At 38.5% G+C, this 25,329-nt stretch overlaps 2 long non-coding RNA genes and 1 pseudogene across 5 annotated transcripts; 2 read left to right on the top strand and 1 right to left on the bottom strand.

Moving 5' to 3' along the window:
* The first annotated feature begins 11,112 nt into the window (after positions 1-11,112).
* Positions 11,113-14,807, top strand: LOC149105225 (protein fem-1 homolog B pseudogene; annotated as a pseudogene).
* A 5,136-nt stretch (positions 14,808-19,943) lies between these two features.
* LOC149105224 (uncharacterized) lies at positions 19,944-22,779 on the bottom strand. Of its 2 annotated transcripts, XR_016210132.1 has the most exons (3): positions 22,493-22,779; positions 21,180-22,095; positions 19,944-21,137 (listed from the first exon to the last, which is right to left on the bottom strand). It is a non-coding gene; the product is annotated as an uncharacterized LOC149105224 (long non-coding RNA). The 2 variants fall into 2 exon arrangements; XR_016210131.1 differs by having other exon boundaries at positions 19,944-22,095.
* A 44-nt stretch (positions 22,780-22,823) lies between these two features.
* On the top strand, positions 22,824-25,150 carry LOC149105223 (uncharacterized). Of its 3 annotated transcripts, none has more exons than XR_016210139.1 (2): positions 22,824-23,071; positions 24,594-25,150. It is a non-coding gene; the product is annotated as an uncharacterized LOC149105223 (long non-coding RNA). The 3 variants fall into 3 exon arrangements; XR_016210138.1 differs by having other exon boundaries at positions 24,504-25,150; XR_016210137.1 differs by having other exon boundaries at positions 23,992-25,150.
* Positions 25,151-25,329: the final 179 nt, after the last annotated feature.

Here is a 25,329-nt window from a genome sequence, read left to right as displayed (position 1 = left end):
CGCAAATGATCCCGGACCGGAAATGATCCCCATATTGGACCGCAAATTATCCCGATCAAAAAACAAGGAATGGCATGGACTTATATCAGAGGAAGGTGAGAACAGGTACAAAAATAATGATCTAAAAAACATATTTTATCATTTTGCAAAAAAACTTTCCACAATTGCTGTTTTGTTCTTCGAAGGGTACAGATCGTTTTCACTGTCACGCAATAACAGAAATAATAAATCGAAAACCAACCAATGGAAAAAGCTAAGAAGTTGTGATGTACGCTATAGAAGATAACTAAATAAGACACTTCTCCAAGTTTTAGGCCTGTGCGTTTCCCCAAACGTCAGATATTCGTCGTAAATGTTTTTTAGAAATTTACAGAGTCCAGTAAGAAAACGCCGTGTTGGTGTACATCCGTGGTACACCAATATGGTGGCCGGAATATAGTGTAAACATCTGGAACTTACTTTGGCTTTCTAGGCGACTGACTATCAGTACTAAACAAACAAGCATTTACATAAGCACTTTTCCTGATGCTCTAACTTCTAAAAAGGCTCAAAATCATGAGATAAGTATATATTTTTCAACGAAATCGATCGTAGCCTTGTGTCACGCAAGCTCCATAACTCTGAAATTCAAAATGCTCTGGTTTCCAAACGAAGCACGCTAATTGTAAACAGATATAAATATACCGCCTCTTATGCCTGATGAAGATAAAAACACGTCACGTGAAGACGATCTATTGAATTAGAAGTCTTAGAAAAACACATACTTGTAAACATTCTCGAAATCCCGGTGGCGATAGTATCAAACATCTATCAAAGAGCTAACTTGTCAAAACGAAGCGCAAGCCTTGGCCTTGCGTGGTCATGAAGTTGAACTTCATAATGATAGCTTGGAATTTTGGCTTCTTAGAATACTCAAGTAGTCATTTCCGAGGAATTAAAGCCAAAATACGACCAAGGAAAAATTATAAAATAAATTTGTTCAAATTTCCAGTGCTACACACTAGGTGTTTTACAGAGTGATGAAGCGTTGTAGGCTTGTGGGTCTACTCAGGTGACAGCGTTAGATTTTAGTTTAAAACTTTAGACGAGTGGCGTTAATGGCTGATAAAATGTGATTTAACTATAACACCCAAATATCAAAGTTTAACAAAGGAGGATATGTCGCGTATGTTGCACTGATCATAATTCTACTGAGAATGGCAAAGAAATGTAAGCCAAGTTGTGTTTTGATGATTGAGTGGTGATATTCATAACATCGTAGTTAGCAACAAAGTTTAGTCGAAAGTATGAAAAAAAAAATCAAGTTGTAAGCCATTATAATTATGAGATGGCTTAAATAAAAAACATCAGTATTCACGTACGCCAATTCTCTATCCACACCATCCCACCATCCATGCCATTCCTTATTTTTTGATCGGGATCATTTGCGGTCCAAAATGGGGATCATTTCTGGTCCGGGATCATTTGCGGTCCAATTTGGGGATCATTTGCGGTCCAGGATCATTTGCGGTCCTGGGATCATCTGCGGACCCGTACAGAACTACATGAATAGAAAGTATAAATGTCCCTTAATCTAAAACAATAATAAAATTTGTCTGCCCACTAGGTTTTCAAAACTAACGACCGCTTAAAGTTCAGGAAATTTTGAAAATATTCCAGTGAGTAACTAACACACTCGCCTTCGAGCAACTTCAGAATACCCGGCCACTTTATTTACATGTGCCGGTGTGCTTTCAAGAACGAGGTATATAACAATAGTTGCTATTCTTATTCAATGAGATGCTAATAAGTGGCCGGGTATTCTGGAGTTTAGCTCGCCTTCGTAAAGTGCTCCGATAAATTCCCGTAAATCTCTTACCTGGCTTCAAGATTAAAGTTTTGGTCCTTTGTAGGGATCCTTGAAACCTAGGTAGCATTAAAACTGCCAGCTTTTCCTTCCAACTGTAGGTTTGTATATAAAGTAGAGTTATACGTTCTTCATCTGTGTCGAGCGTGACCGTCACATACTTTGATGTTCTTTGTATTACTGACCACTGTTTTCCTCGAAGCCGGTTTAATCATGTAGACTCCTCTTGAAAGGTTTGTAGAAGCACTCTTATGGACAACTCTCGGCACACATACATGTATGAACAGTAAACGGTGATTTGGAAAGCCAGGTAAGGATTGGTAATGCCACGGCCATTTTGTGTTTACAACAAATGATTTAGTTCCCATTACTCACGGGAAGGTTGGGAACTAAATCACTTGTTGTAAACACAAAATGGCCGTAGCAGTTATCAATCCCTCCTTGGCTTTCCAAATCACCGTTTACTGTTCATACATGTATGTGTGCCGAGAGTTGTCCAAAAGAGTGTTTCTACAAACCTTTCAAGTGGAGTCTACATGATCAAACCGGCTTCGAGGAAAACAGTGGTCAGTAATACAAAGAACATCAAAGTATGTGACGGTCACGCTCGACACAGATGAGGAACGTATAACTCTACTTTATATACAAACCTACAGTTGGAAGGAAAAGCTGGAAGTTTTACTGCTACCTAGGTTTCAAGGATCCCTACATGTACAAAGGACCAAAACTTTAATCTTGAAGCCAGGTAAGAGATTTACGGGAATTTATCGGAGCACTTTAAGAAGGCGAGTGTGTTAGTTACTCATTGGAATATTTTCAAAATTTCCTGAACTTTAAGCGGTCGTTAGTTTTGAAAATCTAGTGGGCAGGCAAATTTTATTACTGTTTTAAATTAAGGGACGTTTATACTTTCTATTCATGTAGTTCAGCAGTTTCAAACAGGTGCCACATTTTTAAAACGTGCCTTCAAAGTAGAGCTATTTTCGCGTTTGGTTCAAAACTCGATTTAACGGGTAGAAAATCTTCTTTTAATCGTTGAAGGAACAGCATTTAATTATAATTGCAACATGGCTAAACAAACTGCTATGATATATCTATAGCTGAAAAAAATAATTGGGACTTTTGAGCGAATATTATTTTTTTTTAGAGCGCTGGCAATATGTGCTATTTTTCCAGTTTCGGCGGGCATGAAACTTGTGTCGAGCGGACTGAACTTCAATCAATCCTAGAAAACTTCAATTGGAACTTTTAATGAAATAAAACTCATTTTAGTGATTGACTAGGTAAGGGCTTCGAAATCCCAGCTTATGAGAAAAATCGAATTTTCGAAGTAAAATCAGTGGTCGGTTCTTACAGAGACAGCCTCTTAATTTTTTCCTGGATGCATTTGTTTATAGAACTTTTCACACATTAATATCTCTGTCATAACAGTGGTCTCTGTGTTCTACAACAATATTATTAGTGCACAAGAAAAATACACTCAGTAAGATATTGTTTACAATAAAAACCAATGCCTATATAAGAAATCATAAGGACCTTAAATTTATATTTCCTTAGAAATATCTCACCAGGCCATGGTTGCTTTGAAAATCTTTGATGTTCTAATCCAGGCTGCCCATGTGTACACTGTTCATATATTGACTGACAGGAACAGGCATGTAATCATACTGTAGCTGCTACTTGAACGCCACTGTTATTCATACAAAGACATATCAATTATAATTGATTATAATCTTTGCACACCAACAGATGACATTCCTTTCTTTGACATACAGTGTACAGTAGCGAATAAAATGCTAGGGGTTGGTACCCAAACTTTCACAGTGGCAGGCTATGCCCTGAGATGCAACGCAAACTTATATAACTGTTATGAACTTGGCGACTCGCTTTCGAGAGCAAATACAATTTGCTTTAAACAAGAAACTGGAACATTGCTCTACAACAATGTGCACAGGGGTGACCCGAAAACACTGACCCTCGGTCCGCGGACTACCTATTGATCGGTCCATGGACCACCCCTACGGACCCCTTCTACGGACCACCCCCCCCCCCCCTCTCCAAAATAGAATAAAAATAATCAATAAATATTTCAGTTACGGGTTGTCTAATAGATTACTCGTGACGGCGAAATTTCGAACGTTACGTTGTGCAAATGTAACAGACCTGGATTCAGGCTCGAGCGCAGTTTATATCATTACACATTGCCATTTCCTTTGCTGTCGCCATAAAGTATATGAAAGACGCGTACGGGGAAGCCTCCGGGAAGCCTCGAAATTTGTGCTCTTTCCCGTCTGCCATTTTGTTCAGCCCATTCTCCCGTGGGTTCGTGAAATCGTTCCAGGCTTCACAATTTGCTCAGAGGAATAACAGATACAAACAAGAATAAATGGCCTAAAAATATATCTTCCATAGCCAGATTGAGCCACGAATGGAAGGTAAGAACTTTCCTTCTTTTTACCATCGGCATCATCTCCTTACGCTGAAAACAGCTTTAAAGCATTTTTTTTGGGGAGGGGGGGAGGGGTGGGGTGTTAAAAACCCAAGTCTGTTACATTTGCACAGTGTAATACTCGAAAAATCACCGACACGAGTCTGTAACTATTAGACAACCTATAAGTAAAATCTTTATTTATTATTTTTACACTATTTTAGGGTGGTCCGTAGAGGGGGTCCGTAGGGGTAGTCCATGGACCGATCCGTAGGGTAGTCCGCCGACTCGGTCCGTAGTGGGGGTCCGCGGACCGGGGGTCAGTGTTTTCGGGTTACCCGGCTTGGGCGGTAGTCCCTCCTTTCGCGCTCCTCGACCCCAGGATTTTGCGTGGCCATTTTTTTCTCACGGTTTTCTTTCGCGTCGCGCACGACGGACTAAGCGAAAGAGGGACTACTCGTTGTCTAGAACAGATAATGTTCTCGGGAAAATGTCGGAGCACATTTTTGCGCCAAATGGAGGTTATTGTTTATTCATTGCCAATAAACATTGGCCGGTGTATCAAATTAGAACGTGTCTGCCGATCATTACCGATCAAGGCTTTTTTCGTTCAGTTAGAGTGATGAGAACAGATCGGCAAATTTTCAAGAGGTAATTTTGGTTCTTTCTGAGGCTACGAGAGGACGGACTGTACCGTTAGCAGAAAAAAAAAATGCTTTAGTGCACGCGGGTTACCGTTCACCAATACCTTTGAGTTTTAGTATGCCCGACCATAAAGTTTTCAACATAAACGGAATGTCTAGAAAGGTAGTGTAAAGTTATCAACTGGTGTATCCAAGAGGAAATGGTGTAAACAATAAATCTCGTTCCCACATGTCACTAATCACAGCGGTTACTCTATTTACGTATGCAATGAAACTATTATTGAACTTAGAGCAAGAGATTATCAAAGTAAGAGAGTGAATCCCCAATATAGGCCCTCTAGCTAAGGTAATCCCTCTTAAGTTATTTTTAGACATTGTACCCAGTTCTTGTACAACTGTACAACTGCTACTTTTATTATGACTTGCATATTTACAATTTTCTTCCACGGATATTACGCGCGCGTTGCGTGGATGTTTTTGTGGAGAATCTGTTTATGTCGTTTCGTTTCGTTTCAAAGCAAAGGAAAACCTCCAACGCTGTGGGGATGTCTTCTTTGATATTTTGATCACAAGCAAGGGAGCTTCGGCTCTCGGTATGTTTTAATACATTTCGAAACTTTAATGGGAGTTTAAATAAGGGACGGATGTCCCCTGCACAAACAATAACAACTGAATGAAAGGCAGAGAAATGTTTAGACAAACGAGTGCAAAGCAAACAAACGCTCAAACACAAGCTAGGCAACCGAACAAACAGATGGTCGAAAGTGCAGGCAGACGCTCGCTTTCCAAGTAGCAAAAAGCAATTTAAGGCAACAACGTTAAAGGCAACGTCGATCAAAAAGCGACTTAACATTCAACCTACGAATCTCGCGAGAATTTAGATTCATTCGGTTTGTCTACACTGTGAGAAATATTCCAAACAGAATATACAAGACAGCGTCCAAACTCGAAAAAGATATTTTTAAAATTGGCCGTTGTATAGTTCACGTTCTCTCGAATATACAGAATGTGGCTATTTCACGTTGTTGTTTTTGTGAGCTCTTGTAAGGCCTATATGGGAGATTCACTCTCTTAATTTGATGATCTCTTGACTTAGACCCATTCGCAGAATCAAACCGGAACCGGAACCAGAATATTCACCACTGCGCGAAACACGTGGGCTCTGGGGACTAGAGTGGTTTACTATTTGTCGCCAATAATGATTGACGGTAGCGAAAAACATATTTGTCAGTTGAGCTTTGAATTTTAGAGTCCGCATGTTATTGAACCCGGCCTGATCAATCGATGAAACTGATAATCGATAACAATCGATAGCACTCGATAACAATCCATTACAATTAATCGATTGATATCGGAAATCGATTACCAATCGATGAACAAAAATGTTGTGTTTTTCGATTGCCATCGATTGTCATGGATTGTCATCGATTATCATCGATTGCCATCGATTGTCATGGATTGTTATCGATTCCCATCGATTGTCATCGACTAACAATGTCATTGACTTCCATATTTTTTGGGGCGGGTATATAAAATACGTATCGTATCTGGACTTGCCAAAGAAGTTACTAACGCAATAAGCGCTACGCCAGTTACTTCTACTCTAACTTAGCCGGGAACTTAGGTAGGTCGGGAGAGTAAAATGAGGATGGCAATCGATAGCAATTAGAGGACTCGAGCTTGTGATTATCGATTGGCCGATAGTAATCGATAGCAATTAACTAATTGTCATCGATTGATATCGATTGATCGATTGGATTTCCGATCATCGATTGTCATTGATTGATCAGGCCGGGTATTGAAAGGCGCAGTAAGTCAACTTGAGCCAGCGCGCATTCCCGTCAGAGGCATTTCCCATTGCCCTGAGTACTTACCTCATGGCGTCGCCTACGCTTGCACAACGCCTGCACGAATGTCATTGCTTGCTGACCAATGAAATACACCTCTTTTAATCCCTTGGAGACCGGAAAAGGTTTCAAGATGGTGGCGAAGGACCAAGGTTGTGATTTTAGAGAGAAACAGGGCTGGCGCCCTTTAGCTCGAAATAATAAATAGTCTCGGTCTGAATTTTCGTCGCTATATCTCACGTTGCTTCTGTTATAGTCATTTTATGGCTCGTGTGGAGGAAAATCAGAAGTTTTCCCAAGGAATTGGCCGTCGGAAAGTGAAACTACAATGTTAGAAGGGTTCTCTTTCGAGGTAATGCATGGGTCCCGGGGAACGGGTAGGGGATAATAGGGGCATTAAATCACTTTTGAACAACAATCTGTCCCCTGGGGGTGGTTCATTTGACTAATTTCGACTTTGGGTTCCTGGTTCCGTCCCCACGTGGGGCGCGCTGGCAATAGAGAAACTGGGTACTAGTTCTACGTATGGAGCTTCAAAGATGGGGGAAGGCATGAGAAAGGTAAGAGTGGTTTGAACCACGCATATCTTGTTTCACTTCATCATCCACTGCAGTTGATATTCAGTCTGAATTAAGCAAGTAATCTGCATTGAAATTCGAATGATATCCGGAAGATCGAAGGGTTCATGTCATAACTTGTTCTCGTCTTTCAATTTCCACAGGTTTTATTGCAATACCAAGATAGCCGTAAGGTTCTAGATCTCCGACAAAATGAGAATGTTGCTGTGAAAGTTAAAGAGCGTTTTAGCCTGTTGAAGCACGGATAATTTTCCAAAAATATGAAATACATATGTGAATGTGAAGTTAGTATTGTACTAATGATTATAATCAAAGCTGCACACACGTAAACTTTGAAGACAAACATTTAAATGCATTTCTTTTTTCTTGAAACTTTTGATAGTTTCAACTTTCTTGCCTCAGGGGTAAGGGCGTTTGATCTGAACTCTGGCCTCAGGGGTAGGGATATTGATGCCTTTTGACCAGAGTCAATGTCAAATCCCCTACCCTTCCCCGGGACCCAAGGGGTGGGGGTTTCAATTGACTAGTGCATTAAGCTGTTACAGAAATTTTCGCGTTAAGTGCTGAAATGTTTCTTTATTAAAGCGTTCACAGCCTAGCAACGACGCCATATTTAAATTTCGTGTAACGGGATGGAAGCTTTACTCTCACATATTTTAGTTCTTTGGTTTTAAAAGTAAAAATACACTCCCGTACGAAGTGTTCACTTTATTCGTGTTTATATTTACTGATTTTATACACATGGACAGGGTCCATTTGGCCTTGTGTTTAATATACATTTCTCATCGGGATTCCTGTTGACTGCAAATAAACTTAGAAATTAATCCTATTGTTTTCTTGGCACACTTCGCCTAGCATTCTATATCTATTTGCGAATGAATTTGTACGTCTTGATGTTTGATTGTTGTGATATAAACAGAAACATTTAAACTCGTGACTCTTCATATTGCTGCCGTCTGCGTTTTAAATTGCGTGTCGCCTTCAATTCTCAGGTATGATTTCCCTGTTTTCAGGGTTCGTCTTTATATATGAAGTGTTCGTCCAGCATCTTTTTGAGTCGCGATGTGTCAGGTTTAACATGGATGAACCGAGTGGATAGCCCGACAAACTCATGGTGAATGGACTCGCCGCCTTGCTCTCCAAAGAATCCAAGTGGAAACCTCCATTTCCTCATGAATGGAACCGTGTGCTCTTCTAGCATGTGCATCTTGGGGGGAAATGTAGCTGTCTTGAAGTTTGTGCGGAAATAGGTCATCAACTGTTAGATGTCGTTTTCTGAAATATATTTAACAAAATATTAGATATAGTCAGTGAGTTTCTAATGTTTACATGCTGCGTGTGTTGCATATTTATACTTCTAATGAAAGCAAAAAAATACTACCCAGTATGTCAAGTGCTTCGTCGTCTATCGGTTTACTGCTGTTGTATTTAAAATGGCACACTGCAAACAACGAGAAAAGCGTCTCAAACTTCTCCTGAACTTTTAGTAACTCAGTGGCCAATGGTGGGCAGATCTTGCTGGTCACCTCTGTGATGGTTCTGCATAAACCACTGATATTTTCTTTCTAAAAATATACAAAACATTCAATGTAATTTTTTGAAATAATTTTTGTTGCGATAATTTTGGTAACAGCAGCCGAGCATTTAAGGGTGATTTAGTTTATAAGTATTACCATATGCTTCTGGTATTACCTGAAGGCAGATACTAAGGTGATTGCCAACAAAACTGATGCTGTGATATGCCTGTCGTTTGACGTTGATGGCTACAAGAAAATGTTCAAGGGCTTGATTAATTTTTCCCATATCTTTTGAGAACTTTCATTGGGACCTAATTTGTGGAGCAGCCTCAACCTACACAAGATAGAAAATGCTGATCGACATGCATCAAATGATTTACATAATTATACAATTGTTCATGTTGGAATGTACATCATTTATTTATTCATTCACAGTGTAATAAAACATTTATTCTATCGCTTACGTCCTGTTCAGCTTTCTGCTTCAGTGTTTGCGAATGCTGAAGTAATTGTTGTATAATAGGATTTGGAAGGTTTTGTGTTTGATCTGCAGCTCCCATGCCCATCCAGTTGCTGACATAACATGCGTATTCCTCTTCAGATCTTGCTTCTGTGAGGTACCTGAGAATAACATTTGTGTATACCTCCAGGTTGTACTATTAAGGTCTCGAACTTGCTCTCGGTATCCATCCAGAATTGTAGGGAGGTTGTTTCTGGTGTCTTTACCTTCGAACAGGGCAAATACAACTGTGTTTTGCGGCGAATTTAATTTTGGAACATTGGCATTTTGAAACTCCATTTTCATGGAGCCCTGCCCATGATCCCCACCAAGTTTCAAATACACTTTTTCAGCAGGTATTGAATCATCGTGCCACGTCAAAATGTTTGCCTTTGTAATAGAGAATAAACAAAGGTTAATAATTCAGAGAATTATTAGGGCTAAAAGGGAAAACAACCATGTAACAAAAAAACTATTTCAATTCTTACTTTTCACATTTATCCATAAACGCGAGAACTTTCCCCTTTAGGTCGACCACGTAGGCAGTTGGTGTGGGTTTGATTACCGTGACTTGTTTTTTGACCCTCTTTTCATTATGCTGTAGTGGTATCATCTCGTCCGGTATATCATCCGCTTGCAGCTGACTATTTTTCTGGATCCGTTGCTTTTTTCACTCTCCATCTTTCCACCCCATTTTTTGAACCACCTGAATAGAAAAACAGGAAGATGGAAACAAGCCAGCATATCCAATTTTCTAATACAGTTGTGCCAGAGAACTGATATAGTGCTGGGGTGGGTGGTACTCTTTAATTAACTTACCGACGGAGCTTGTTGAGTTTAAACCAAGACAGACTTAAGTCAGCCTTCATCGCCAACGTTTGATCTTCAGGTATACCTGAAGGTTATTGCTGGAGCTATAGCTCCAGTAATAACTCCTTACCCAATGCTTCTCGTAGGACAACTTCGCGTTCTTCTTTGGACTTCAGCCTCAAACCGTGAATAACGTGAACATCCATTTGGCCCTGGCTGATACACGCTCCAACATTCTCAAGGTCCCTGGTTCGTCTGAGGAGATGGCAGCTCGTTACTTCAGTGGAGCGTTTCTGGGCGCGAGGCACATGTCGCAAGTCCAGTGCCTATTTTCAACATAAAAGGAAACGGACTTAAGTTTGAAGACAAACAAACTAAGTTTGAATCTTTGGCTACAATTATTGAAAATAATTGTCATTCAAAAAGGTTTGCATGTCTGGGCTTACCTTTCCACCTGTTTTGACAGTTACAGTTTTTCCGTCCGTTGAAGACCCTAACTTCGCTTTCACGAACAAGGTCCCAAGTCAAGTAGTGAAGTGAAGTATTAACTGAGGTATTAACTTGAATTTTATTAAGTTATCTACATTGCGCGGTCGCCAAGCTAATGTCCGGATATGAAGCTCTGAGAGCGCCTCACTTCCATGCAACTTCCTGTTTTCCCCAGCGTTACTTGAATGAGAAAAGAAGCCGATTGTTTAAATTAAATGCGCGGCCTTTGTAGTTTAAAACACATTTGCATCCAGACATCAGAACATACGCATAATTGACATTGTAACGGCCAGTTAGTAGGTCTAATAAATGACGTACATACAAGCTAGAGGCAATATTTTAACAGAAAGAAATGTAACTGGTCTATACATAAATAGATATAAAACTATAAGTATCGTGACAATTGAATTTACTGACAATTATTATTTCTAGTTTGCGAAGGTTGTGACCTCGCGGTGGTCTCAATAGCTATCTCTTACACAATCGACTTAGCGAGCATTATTCACAACAAAACAAGCATAGCTCAGTAGAACCTCAAGTTTCTCACAAAGCTTCTGAGTAGTATGAGTGAAAAGCGATCAAAAATTGAATATACGGATCCTGTTGCTATAGTTTATGAAGCTGCTCGGGATGGTGCGGTTGGTGTACTTAGTAATGTTCTTCAGCGAATGAGCATCAGTGAAAGAAACACCGCTTTACAAATGAAAACAAAAGGTGGCGACCAAATCAGCACTCCCTTAATCATCGCCGCTCGCAATGGAAACATGGATTCTGTGAAGATGCTTCTAAGATACAATGTGGACATCGAAGGTCGAGGAACAGTAAAAGTTGCCGACCAAGTTATTGAGGGTTGTACACCTTTGTGGGCTGCCGCGGCGAGTTGACATCTTGATGTTGTTAAATTGTTAATCGAGCGAAACGCGGATGTCGACCCAAGAACATTGACAAACTCGACTCCTTTGAGGGCAGCTGCTTACATTGGACGCCTTGACATTGTAAGTTGTTTGGTTGAAAATGGGGCCGATGTTAATGCACGTAACAATTTAGATAATACCCCCCTGATAGTGGCATGCTACAACGGTGTAAGATTGACATGGTGGAGTATTTTATAAACAGGCCAGAATGTACAAAGGAACAGAGAATTGAAGGACTCGAGCTTCTTGGTGCCACTATTGCCAATGAACCTGACGTTTATGACATCGAGAAAGCATTTTCATACATGAAGCGTGGCATGGAAGAAAGGGTTCAAGAAAAATCGTGCCCCCTTCTTAAAAAGCAAATGGAACCTCTTGAAGTTTATCAGAATAGAAAAGAGAGTCAAACTCTTGAGGAACTTGTTCTGTTAGAAGGTAATGGTCATGCCATCCACATGGAGGGTCTTATAATCAGAGAGAGAATCCTTGGAACTGATAATACAGAACTTCGCGATCCAATTAGATACCGTGGTGCGGTTCTTGCTGACTCAGAGAACTATGAACTATGCTTTAGTTTGTGGGACCATGCAATGGAGATAGATCAGCGTTCTAATAAGTCAGTCAGAGAAGAAGAGTTAGAAATGATGGCAGACTTATTTGGCGAAATGGTGCGCAAGAAAGTGCTTTTGAGATCAGAGTGTGTAGACAGAGTGTTTGAAAGACTGGTTATAGAATATGAGAGACAAACAGAAAAGTTGATGTCCAGTACAACGAAACTGGAGGAACATGAAGCCAATTTGCTTAAAGAGGAACTAGAAAAACTGATTTATTGTGCTCTGTATTTATTAATGATATACACCAAAGTCCAAGTTCCAGAACGTAAGGAGACCACAGGCATTTTTGACTTGCTGCAGAGATTTCTTCGTTTAAACCCTCGCACTCGTGATGGAAATACACTTTTACACTTGGCTGCTTGGTATAAAACCGAAATTAAAGAGGAATGCTTGCGCCTTGTATGCAAGCTTCCTTGTGTTGAGACCATGAAGCTTATTATGCATGCAGGCTGTGATGTGAACGCCATTAACACCAAAGGAAACAGTCCTCTTCATTTAGCTGTGACTTTTAAGCCCTGTACCGAAAATCTTCAGCTCTTAATGGATGTGTTGGAGATATTGTTTGATGGAGGAATCCACGAAGACCTGGTCAACAATGAAGGGAAAACAGCTATGGATATCGCTGAAACTGATGAAGCACGCAGGATCCTTTCTGTGAAGAGCAGACTGAGGTTGAAATGCATTGCTGCAAGAGCTATAAGAAAGTCTGGATTATCTTACTTTGGGACAGTTCCTAAGACTCTTGAAAGATTTATTAGCACACATTAGGCTATTTTAGCTAAGACAATTTTCTTTTTGAGACTTTGGCAGACTTGAGAGGATCAATGCTGGCCACAATAATAGCACAATTATAATAATGATTTTGCGGTCAGTTTAAGTGCTTTTATTCAGTTTTCGGATCATGGGGTTCTATGATTTTTATTTTAAAGAAAGGGGTGACTAATGTTAATACTGGGACCAGAGCAGTTTTCACGTGAGTGTCACATTTACTTTGGTTTTTCATCATACGCGGTTTGATTGGCTCTAAAACGCTCGCACCATCCAAGTTAGATATTCAATCACAAGTAAAACCAAAACCAATAGTAACTCGCTTTCACAAGTGATTCCGCGCTTCTCGTCAGCGACATGTATTTGATTGAAGTTGTCATGGTTCGTTCCTTTAGGTTGGCCAGTATTCTGGTTTTGATCACGCTACGGCACTTTCCTTGCGAACGAAACACGTTCCTTGCCAATAGTATATTTACCATTTCCCCTTAGCAGCCACTTGTGCGCTATTGGGCTTACTCGCGTTTGACCAGCATTGCCGTCACTCGACCTAGTTTTCTACATTAGGTTCAACTTCTGGTAGTATACCTATGAAATAAGAAATGCTGAAAAGATGGTGGAGACTATTTCAAACCACCTTGAGATTTGTTTTATAAGACCTATAAATGAAGATTCTTTGTATCGTATACTGAGTTTTTACCTTGTTTGAGGATTCTGTTTTAACACTGGCTTTGCCTCGTAATTTGTATTTTGAAGGTTAAAACATTAAGTATTCGAATGTCGATTGAATCCTGTCTTCTCTCGACAACACGAGAAGGATCCCAAAACAAGACCATTATTTTAACATCTCTGTAACCCTCTTAATTAATATTGTGTTAGGCTATGCTTAATTATTTGTGAGCAGGGTTTAATTTCTTAATATACCTTGAGTTTAAATAATATATAAATTTAGCCAAGCCTAAAAGCGGTTATTTTTTTCAGTTATTTTTTGGAATGTTGTTACTAATGAAAATAATCCAACATGTATGTGAGGTAAACTGCGAACGATTTAATAGTTGTAGCCGGACCTAGGATTACATCAGCAGATCGAGGTGTAAGATAGTGACCCCCGATGGTGTTATGATGAAAATAGAGCCATGATTTTAAGGATTTCTGGGAAGCCACCAAAAATCTTGATCACATAACTGAACTGTCTTCTGTGCTTTTTGATAGCATTTCTTGTTCTTTCCTACCTTATTCAGAAAGACAAGACATTGTTATTAGTCATTATATTCTTTTTAGTTAACATGGGGACTCCCACACAAAAGAAATTTACACATTTTTTTGTTGTGGGGTATGATTGAAATGCAGTGGTTACAATACACTCAGTCCCTAAATCTCTACCAAATGTGAAAAGTTGGAAAGTTTTGTTTTCTAATTTGATCCCCAAAGATACAGTTAACCATCTTCACTTTTGTATGGAGTCTCCTCCAGCTGGAAGGGTTTGCAATAAGCAAAATCACTCTGGCATGAACGGTATATATGATATTTTTTGTCTGATCATGATTACTTGCAAAGGCTTGTAATAATAATTTTTTATTCATTTTCAATGTGATTTGTTCTTGTTCTCGACTGAGATGGTGGACTACAGGAGCTGTTATTGGGTTCCATTAATTAATATTGCTATGATTATAATTATTATACCAAGAATTATAAGTAAGCTATGAGTAAGTTATATTATGTAGATGTATTTTTTCTGCACTACACAACCAAATGCACTCAAAGGTTAGGAGGCATAGCAACATTTGTCAGAAGAGCCCAGCATGTCCAAGATATGTTTTGATTGACACATCAATTAAAGATAATTTACAGCAAAATGGATCAGCAATACATCAATATCCTACATGCACTAAAGCCGGATGTGGTTATCAGGCAATCATTTTTAATCATTTTCTGTTGTTTAAAAACAACAGATTGAAATAATTTATAAATTAGACGACACTATTTGTACAGCACTACTAGAAGTTGCAAATGGCAAGGCTGTCTACAGAATGTCACAAATTTCTCAACCCTTTCTTTCTACAAAAATACTTATCCTGCAACTTTGCTTAAGACCCAGTTCTCCATTTCGTGTTGGCAAAATATTAATTGATGCCATACCCAATGCAGATCAGCACAAAATTGATTCAAAAGAGCCCTAAATCAAACACAATAAATATCATTTTAAAGTCAAAAAAGCAATTATTTAAATAAAGTGTAAATTCTGGGAGAAATGTATACTCGGAAAAAAATCCGACTCCCAGATGGGATTTGAACCCACGACCCTCCGTGATCTAGCTGGATGCTCTAATCACTGAGCTACTGGAGACTCTATGTTGTTGTTGTTTCTCCGTTAGTATAATTATTTAAATAAACCATGAGTAAATTATCTCCAAGAAAAACTGATTAATTAAACAGGCACTTTAAATAATTAGTTAATGGCTGTGGTCAAATCTGGGCAACTAACTATAGTTAAGCCAGGGATAACTATAGTTAGCTATTTTGGTAATGTGACCGCTTCTCTGTTCGCTCTAACTATAGTTAGAAAATTTACGCCTCGGTGATCCAAAACAATACAGACTAACTATAGTTACACCCAAGCAGGGTTCATGGGTTAGTCTTAAGTTTACAAACAAACAGCCAATCAGAATTCTTTTCGCACGTGCGAGATGAGCATATATAAATATGCAAAATGAAAACTGAGCGTGAAGCGAGGGGAAAACCAAAAACAAAAAAACAAAAAATTTACATACAAGAAGTTAGCAACACATGAAGCCTTCAAGCTTTTGTGCAGCCATCCTTGTACTTGTTGCGGTGAATTCCAGACCTTCCTCGCAGGGCTGTCACGAACCTCTTTTAATTCTGACATCATCCATAGGCTAATTAGAACTAACTGTAGTTAACTGCGTGGTGTGACCGGAAAGTTAACCGAAAGCACTAACTACTGCTAAGTATGACGTCACGTAACTTGACACTAACTTAAGTTAAACTTTAGTTACGTCGTAGATGTGACCGCAGCTAATATAGGTGTTTCTTAGTAATGTAATACAGTGTATCTGTCACAATGTTGCAGCTATGATATTACTACAAACAGGATGGGTTGCAGAAGTCAACTTCCAAGTCAGTTTGTTCAATGAAGTTAGTGCAGAAATTATAATCCCATCAAGTTGTCTGTAAATACAGAGAAACCAAACAAAGCATTACAATCTTAAGTAATAAATTATTGAACTTTTTTACATGTATGTACAGTGTATGTTCCATTAATATTGGGGATCTCTCAGAAGCTGCATCCATTTGGATGCATTTGTTTATAGAACTTTTCACACATTAATATCTCTGTCGTAACAGTGGTCTCTGTGTTCTACAACAATATTATTAGTACACAAGAAAAATACACTCAGTAAGATATTGTTTACAACAAAAATCAATGCCTATATAAGCAATCATAAGGACCTTAAATTTATATTTCCTTAGAAATATCTCACCAGGCCATGGTTGCTTTGAAAATCTTTGATGTTTTAATCCAGGCTGCCCAGCCCATGTGTACACTGTTCATATATGGACTGACAGGGACAGGCATGTAATCATACTGTAGCTGCTACTTGAACACCACTGTTATTCATACAAAGACATATCAATTATAATTGATTATAATCTTTGCACACCAACAGATGACATTCCTTTCTTTGACATACAGTGTACAGTAGTGAATAAAACGCGAGGGGTTGGTACCCAAACTTTCACAATGGCAGGCTATGCCCTGAGATGCAACGCAACTATATAACTGTTATGAACTTGGCGACTTGCTTTCGAGAGCAAATGCAATTTGCTTTAAAGAAGAAACTGGAACATTGCACTACAACAATGTGCACAGTCCCAATCAAAGGGCCATTCAGGCTGTTTGGTTGTACATATAATTGTATAACTGTATACGAGTAATCAGCTTTCAAAAGAAAATCAGACTTTGTCAGGATAAATACTGATGTTCTTGCTTACTTAATCTGAATGTGCAGTTCCAGAAGATATTCGCACCCAACACCCATTCATGGCCAGTCTTCAGAAATTCTAAAGAATCAGGAAGAGAAAGCTCTTAAAGAAAAATCCTCCATGTGGGGTATGAATCTTTTCTTGAAGAAAACAATGTCTGAGAGATCATTAATTACAAAATATTGTTTAAGAAATATCTATAATTATCTCATCCTCGGAGACCCAGGGGCATTTAGTAGGGGCGAGTAAAAGTCTAAACGGGCGAGAAAAAAAATTTGGGCGAAGAAAAGTCAAGAACGAGAGGAAGAGCCCCTGGGGACAAGGTTTTAACGGACCAGTTCCAAACCAGGTTCCAAACGGTCGGAGTAGTTCTGGCTTCTGATTGGAGCCAGAAAACCTTTGTTTTTTCCTGCCCAATCACCGAGCAGCAAGACTAGGAGTCGTTTCGTGTTTTCTTACACAAAAGATACATACAGGCCAGTTGCAGGCATATGTTGGCTGAGGGCTTACTCGAGGAGAAAAGTTCCAATCACAGCACAGGATTTTTTCCCCGCTGCCTAAATTTCGCTCCTAAAAGTTAGCGGTAATCGTCAATCTTTTGCCTTTTTTACACATTCATCGACGATTAGTCAAAGCAAGTTTATCTCTGTTCACTTTAAAATGGCAAGGAAAGTCACTGTAAATAAATTCAATTGAGTGTTTTGAAGTTGTGAGAGTTTGCTTGGTTGTTTGTAGCTTGGCGCTGTAATAGCGCGTAATCCTGTGTTTCTCTCGCCGTAAAATTTGAGTCAATTTCAGTCGAGTTTACCTCTCTTATCTTTGCCGTATTTAGGAGAATTTTTGTGGAATACACTTAACGAATTTCCTCGCTTTCTGCTGTTCAATTTACGGTAGAAAAGTCTGATGTCAAGTGATTTTAAAAGCAACGACTGACAGAAATTGTTTTTGTAGTAAAACTTCAAACTTCGCACGAAATTTCACACTGCAAAAACAGTTTTGGACAACTTAACTGGTGAAATAAATGCAACTAACATAAAAAAGTTCGAAAAAAATCTGTTCTTTAATACATCTTTCTTTGTCTATTGTTACTTTGTCTGGGTTACTTGCTCGTTGCCAAGATTTTTTTTACAAATCGTTAGTAGACGGTGCAAGCCGATTCAATGACAAGAGCTGTGTAAACAAACTCATTTGTGATCTTTAAAACCAATTTACTGCAGGAAAAAAAATAAACATGTTATTTGCCGGCTTAGCGTCAGTCCGTATAGTGATAAACTGTGACCTCGGGCTTGAAAATGCTGCCCTCGGTCTGCGGCCTCGGGCAGCATTTTCAAGACCTCGGTCACAGTTTTTCACTATACGGACCTCCGTGCCGGCAAATAACATATATGTGATTGAAAATATCTTTTATGGAAAACATGTCTTTGCTGCTGCACTGTAAACTGGATTCGCAAAAAGTACAACATTTCAAATTTTACCTTCTGTGAAAAAGTCTTTGGATATAAATTCAGTCTCATCTTTAGTTATTGTTGTTTGCCTAGTTACAATGTTTTACATTTCTTGGGTGACAATGTATGTTGCAAATGATGCTGCTGAACACTTGACCCGTTCTTGGAATCATCACAGGATTCCGGGACCACAAGGATGTGTGCCGATGGAAAACATGGTTCAGACTTCATGTGCAGTTCAGCTACCAGCTGAACTGATTCCAACTGTTAATGAGGCAGTAAGAATGTGTGAAGAGAGACGAGGCAGTCTGCCCTGTGATGCAACTTTTGGCACTGATCCTTTGGTAATGAGGGCTGATCTGATCGAATCTCGTGAGAGACTGTTTTTCAGTATGCAACCGGCAGGATAAAACATATTTGCTGATGTTGTGCATGGTCAAAGAAAGAGCAGTTGAGTACTTTGTGGATGTAACAACTTATCTTGGAGGGTTTCTAACTGCGTGAGTGAGCTTATTTCTCTGGGAATGTTTTTTTGGGATACCCCTTTTGCCTATTTGGAGCAGAAATTAAAGACTATAGTGTAATCTGAGTATCTGCTGGACATCTGCTGCTCCAACCCGTATTACTGCTAACTCAAAGTCGCTTATCGACCTTGTAATAACAAGCCAACAACGCCTTCCAAACTAAAATGTGGTGTTCCAATTTGATAAAATTCAGAGTAAATACTAAGAACCACTTCAAAAATGGCTACTTTTTCGGTGTAAAATAGAAACCTGTCTCGGAGAAAAGTTATTTTTACGTTGCAGGCTTGGAAGTCCCGTTGGAAATGAGTGCAAAATTGGCCTAAAGTGAAACGTGGAGCTTAGACGGAAATCTATGATTGCCATTTAATTCCAAAGACAATTTTTGCAATATACTAAGAATCTTAAACTGGTGTTAAAACTCAGAGGAAAAGTTTCCCTGTTTGCAAGGAATTAAAAAATTCTTCCAAGCAATTTCCTGTTCTTTATTTGAACTGAAATGTAATGTTTAAGTCACGCATAAGACACCAAATGATTTTTTTGAATTTCTTGTCTCGAGAGGTACCTCCATAGAAAACGATTCAAAATTTCTGATCCCCAAACAACACAAGAGAGGATCCAAAATTTCAAATCCCCCAAAGAACACTAGAAAGGGTTCAGAATTTCTGATCTCCCAAAGAACATTAGAAAAGGTTCAGAATTTCTGATCCCCCGAGGAACACTAAAAAGGGTTCAGAATTTCTGATCCCTCAAAGAACACTAGAAAGGGTTCAGAATTTCTGATCCCCCAAAGAACACTAGAAAGGGTTCAGAATTTCTGATCCCCCTAAAGAACTCTAGAAAGGGTTCAGAATTTCTGATCCCCCAAAGAACACAGGAGAAGATTCAGAATTTCTGATCCCCTGCAAAGCCAGTGTTGCATCCAATGTAGCCACATTAAATCATAACATTGAAGACAGGGTTTAGATCTTGCTGCCTGCCTGAACAATGTCTAATCAAAATATTTTTCTTGATAACAATATTCAATTAGAAATTTTATACAAATATAGCATAATTCTTAACAGATTCCATACACTCAGATTATACTGAGAGAGTGATGAAGAACAAGTTTCTTCACAGCAGTCTATTAATATAAGTAACTGTAACCATCACACATTGTATTACAATGATCTATGCACTTCAAAATTACAGTAGCTGTAAGTCTAAAAAAACAATATCAAACAGTACCTAAGAGGATAGGAAAGTTCAGAATTGACCAAAAAAGTGAGATTACTAAAACTGCACAACTGTAGGCATAAATGCAGACTCCACTTTCTCTGTCAGAATTAGCTCACCTTGTGTGAAGGAAAAATTTCTAACAATTTCTGTTTAACATGGAAACAAGGCACCTCACTGTTATCAAACAAAAAGAGCGTTCAGAAACACTACAGTACATTACAGGGATGACAATTAAAGACTGCAATTTACATGTACATTTAAATTTGCAGTTGATACATTTAAGTGGGTCAATGTACTCTACATACATGTATACAGTGTCCTCCAAAAACCTGTTGTCATATAGCAGCGGCCATGGCCTTTAGCTTTGCCCAACATGTTTTTACATCTTCAATCTAACTTTTTGAGTGGGCTACCAGTTCATTCACACTTCAGTTACGCAACCAGTTTAACCATGCTGAAAGGAGAAGGGTGTGGGTAAAATTGGTTTTATAAAGACCTGATAGATATGGATGCAAGTATTGTAGCTAATGCTACAAGCAATTCTATTCTTTCTTTTTTAATTTGGCATACTTATCTTGGAGATGTTTCCTGGTAGCTGGCAATAGTTTGCTGTCCTCAGTTAAAGAAGCCCTCCCAAAAACGATCATATCTTATTACTAGTTTATTACTAACTTCATGCTACTTGCAACTATCTCATTCCTGGTTGATGGATGAAAATCTCTATCTTTTTTCTATCCAAGAGGTTTTGTAGATAGAGGATAGCTATCTTTGGCACGGCTTAAAGTTAACTAATATCTATCCATCAGATAGTTAGGAAATAGATAGACTAGCTAAGAACTAGCTTCCTGTATAGATATTCAACAGATACTTAGATGGCCTAGCTATCCACTAACTTGTCTATCCAAAAACCACCACTACTGTAGTAAGCCAAAAACTAGGCTATCTGAAGACTAGTCCTTATATTGAACAATAAAACACTATCCTATCTGAAACCTACCTCTGCTGTAGTTAGTAACAAGATAGCCTATCTGAAAACTACCCATCACTCATATCGCACTGTGATAACCTACCCAAAAGCCAGAGATAGTAAAAAGATAGCAGCCAATCTAAAAATTATCATCACTCATGTACACGTAGCACTTTAATATTAACCTGGCCAAAAGCTTTCTTAGTCACAGGTGGTGAAAATATAGCTAACTATTGAAAACTCTTCATTACTCATTTTATATTGAACTTTGATACCTGCTCTTCAAATCCTAAACCTAAGTGAAATCTCTGTATTTACATAGGAAAATGTATAAATAACTCATAGTTTTATTTAAACCTGCTACAGTTGTACATTAAAATTTAATACCAAAAACCAGGCACATCCAGATGCAAAAGGAGGACAAAATCTGGCTGGAAATGAGTTTCCATTATGTTGCGATTTATCACAAAACTTACTTAAATTTAACGTATATCTTTCAAAAATCCTGTTTGAAACACTTCTCAGCTATTTAAATTGGAGTCTAGTAAATGGTTACATTCTTCAGTAAATTTTCATGAAATGTAAACAGATTTCGTGACCAGAAAAGCACAAAATATTCTTGAAATGAATTTCAAATTTCAATTACATTAATTTCTTCATGAAAGTATTTTTTTCAATTAATTTTATCCATGAATCATGTGTTTTTCAAATTATGGTAAGCCTTATGTACAAATTTCTGGAAGTGGTTAAAAGTAATTTTCCGTAACCTAGCTGTGAATTATATCTGCTGTTCTAAATAACCTCTATTTGCGTAACGAAATGCCAAATTATAAAAAAACCTTCGAAATACTGCCCAAATAAAGAGAACTTCAACCACCCTAATGAAAATAACATCAGTCTTTCGCAACTCAAGTAATAAGTAGCAAACAAAAGGTCTTGATAATGTAACATGCACATCTAACATAACCTCAAGAGCACCACCATCAACCTGAAAATCAAAAAGGTGAAGGATGTTGCTTTTTGATATCTTGTGTGTTAGGTGTTGTATAATACATACATGTATGCCCACTTGATCCTAGACAAGATATACACTAGCTATATGAAGTATATGTAAACTACATGACAGAGCTCACATTTATTGCACTTACTGTACTTTTATAATGAATGATTTTCCCAACGCGAAATTGTTCGTATATTGTTGTGTTGAATACAGTTGCTTTCATAACTCCTTTAGGAAATGAACATTTGCATTCACGAAATCAACAAGACTTAACAGTGTGTTAAAGCATCTGCATCTTCTGTAATCTACCACGATCAATTTAACCGGCCAGAACGTTTCCAGTATTTCAAGAACCTTCACAAATTATGCAAGAAAATCAGTTTACCTTGGAAAGCTGCAGGGACCATAAGCTTTCTGTAAACCTGACGAGTGTAAGAGAAACCGCCAGCTGCTGGCAAATAGTTTGATTGCCACACTGTTTTGCCGACGAAACTTCATACTTTACTGGGATTTGACTCAACTGGAATAACAACGGACATCTGTAAACAATTTGTGACTGCTTTCCAACGTAGAGCAAGGCTATAAAATAACAGAGAGCTTTGTTATCGAATCCTAACAACATTGACCACGATCTTTGCCCGCCATTTTGTTGTTTCCATCCGATCCCATAATCCTTCGGTTAATCTGATAAATGAATACTTTTGATCAGCAGATTCCCTTTCCAAAGGAGTCGGTTATTTGCAAGCAGGAGGGAGAGGTGAACACGTCAGATTTGGCTGACCCTATGATCATGGCCATTATGACGTTACGGCGAAAGAAGCGCGCAAATGCATAAAATTTTCGAAAATGGCGTCGTCGCCTCTCGCTAATACAACTTTTTGAGGAGGATTTCTCCAATCATTCCAGCTTCAAATGGTATTGTATTTGGATCTCAAGGAGTGATTATCATTTTCTTTCTTGAGAGGTAGGTAGATTTTAATTATAACTGAAAAATCTTGCATAAAGTGTTACAGTCATCGCTCTCCGGTGGAAATATGTGGGGCAAAATTTTGACTATTTGCCCTGTAAAATTTCCTTTTTTTACGTGATCGGTAACTTAAAGAAACGTGTAACGTGGTCACATAAGAGCTTACATGTGTAGGAACACATTGTAATTGAAGATGAGTTTGAAGAATCGGTAGTAAAAATGATCAGTCTATTTGAGTGTGAAATATCTGCGATCTCGTGCTCGACACATGTTCTGCAACAGGCCTAGCAAACAGAAATATCCACAATGATGGAAATGAGAACTTTCACAAACAAGAACTTAGGCTTAATTATTTAGATAAGAGTTAAAGCCTGCCTACTGCACAACGGTGGTTAAAATGCAGACAGAGGATAAAATGAATATGCAGACTGCAGACTTTTTAAGAAATATCCCATTTCCTTTTATAGAGAGCTAAGTGCTCCGGTTAGCCTGAAATATACGGCTCATGTTAGCCGGTGTAAGGTTAGCTCATTCTCTCCATAAATGAAAATGGGAATGTGATATTCTTAAAAAGCCTGCAGTCTACATTTTACCCATAGTTTGCGGTCTAGTCTTGTAAGCCTTCTCTTTAAACATATTGACATACAAGGCCCTCTCTCCTCTGCTTAGGCCTCTTTCATGCTGCTTAGACCGCAGGCTAGTAGTTTGGAGTATATTCAATTTCCATGCGGAGCTTCTGCAGAGGAGAGAGTATAAGGCCCCATTTATATGGTCTTGGGTACTGGAGACCCTATCAGACCCTTCTGAAGCAACTTTATCAAATTTTTATATGAACCGAAGTTGTCCCTCCAGGATTACTTAAGCCTTTTTTCATATTCCAATGCTCAGTTATCATTCTTTTTTTGGCTTCCTTTCAGTCATTTGATCACTACGGGGTTTTGTGAGTTAATTTTGATTTCTTCATTCCATGAGTTGTCCCAGGTAGGCCAGTCATAGTATTTCGATGAAAAAAGGTTACCAGGCCTACCAGGGTTACCCTGGTGATGTTGCCAAGGGTGACTTGTGTTTCACTTTCTCAACAAAATGGTGAAAGTTAGTTCGTCCAGGGTCACTGGGGCAAGGGCTTTCTTGGTTACCTAAGACCAAATAAGGGGCCTCACTGCCAGCAGGAATCATGTATGCTTATATAACAAAATTTGAGTTCCAAACTCTGGTCACCTTGAGTTCCTATTGCTGGATCTTATTATGTTACAAAACTGTTATCTTACAAAACTGACACAGTTGATCAGCAATATTTAGGAATTTGAAGTTTGATTTATTTCAATTCCTAAACAATGTTCTCTACGTAAGGATCCAAAAATGCTTTATGCAGAGTGTTTGCTGTAGTTTGTTTGACACGCTTCAGAAATTTTATTTTTCCTTTGTGCAGGTGAGGGTGCTGAAAAAATTTCTTTATATGAATCTGAAGACCTCAATTCGATGCACTGATACTGGAAATGAGCTATTTTATGTTTTATAGATTATGATATTAGCTCCATGTACATTACCGCATTGTATCTGCTTGGACGGGACTTAAAAGGTGGATGGGGTTTGATTGTTTAATTGTGAGAGTTACTTTTGTTAATTGTAAATATGTATTGAGTTCCTGGTGCTAGATCTCGTTAGGAAATTTATGTTTTAGTTTTTTAATACATTTTCTATTGAAAAGAGTTAGGGGCGATGTAAAAACCAAAGAGGGAAGGGAGGTGATATAAACATTTACCCCAATTTTCAACTGGTGATTATTAAGAGGAGTCTTATTTGATCTTTTTAAACCTTAGGTTACCATCCTCCACCACCTTTGCAAGACCATTCAAGCAGGCCCCATTTCTGGCAATACATGCAACCACCATGGAAAGCTATCTATTTTTTGTCATTGTGCTGTCAATTAAACATTTAAAACCCAATCTTATGGAACGCCAGAACTGTCTTATGATACTTTTTTTTATTATATTGGGTGGTTATGTCATTATATTGAGTAGTTATGTTATTATATTCGGTGATTAACTCATTATACTCGGTGCTTATTCCATTATACTCGGTGCTTATGTCTTTATATGCGGTGCTGTCTTCATTATATTCGGTGCTTATTCCATTATATTCGGTGCTTCCCTCGTTATATTCGGTGTTTTCTTCGTTATATTCGGTGCTTTTTTCCTTATATTCGGTGCTGTCTTTATTATATTCGGTGCTTATTCCATTATATTCGGTGCTTA

The sequence above is a fragment of the Orbicella faveolata genome, unplaced genomic scaffold (genome assembly GCF_042242905.1).
Source record: "Orbicella faveolata isolate gen_17 unplaced genomic scaffold, um_ofav_v1 contig_34, whole genome shotgun sequence".
In the NCBI taxonomy this organism is placed as follows: Eukaryota; Metazoa; Cnidaria; class Anthozoa; order Scleractinia; family Merulinidae; genus Orbicella; species Orbicella faveolata.
This window is presented reverse-complemented; position numbering and strand designations above follow the sequence as displayed.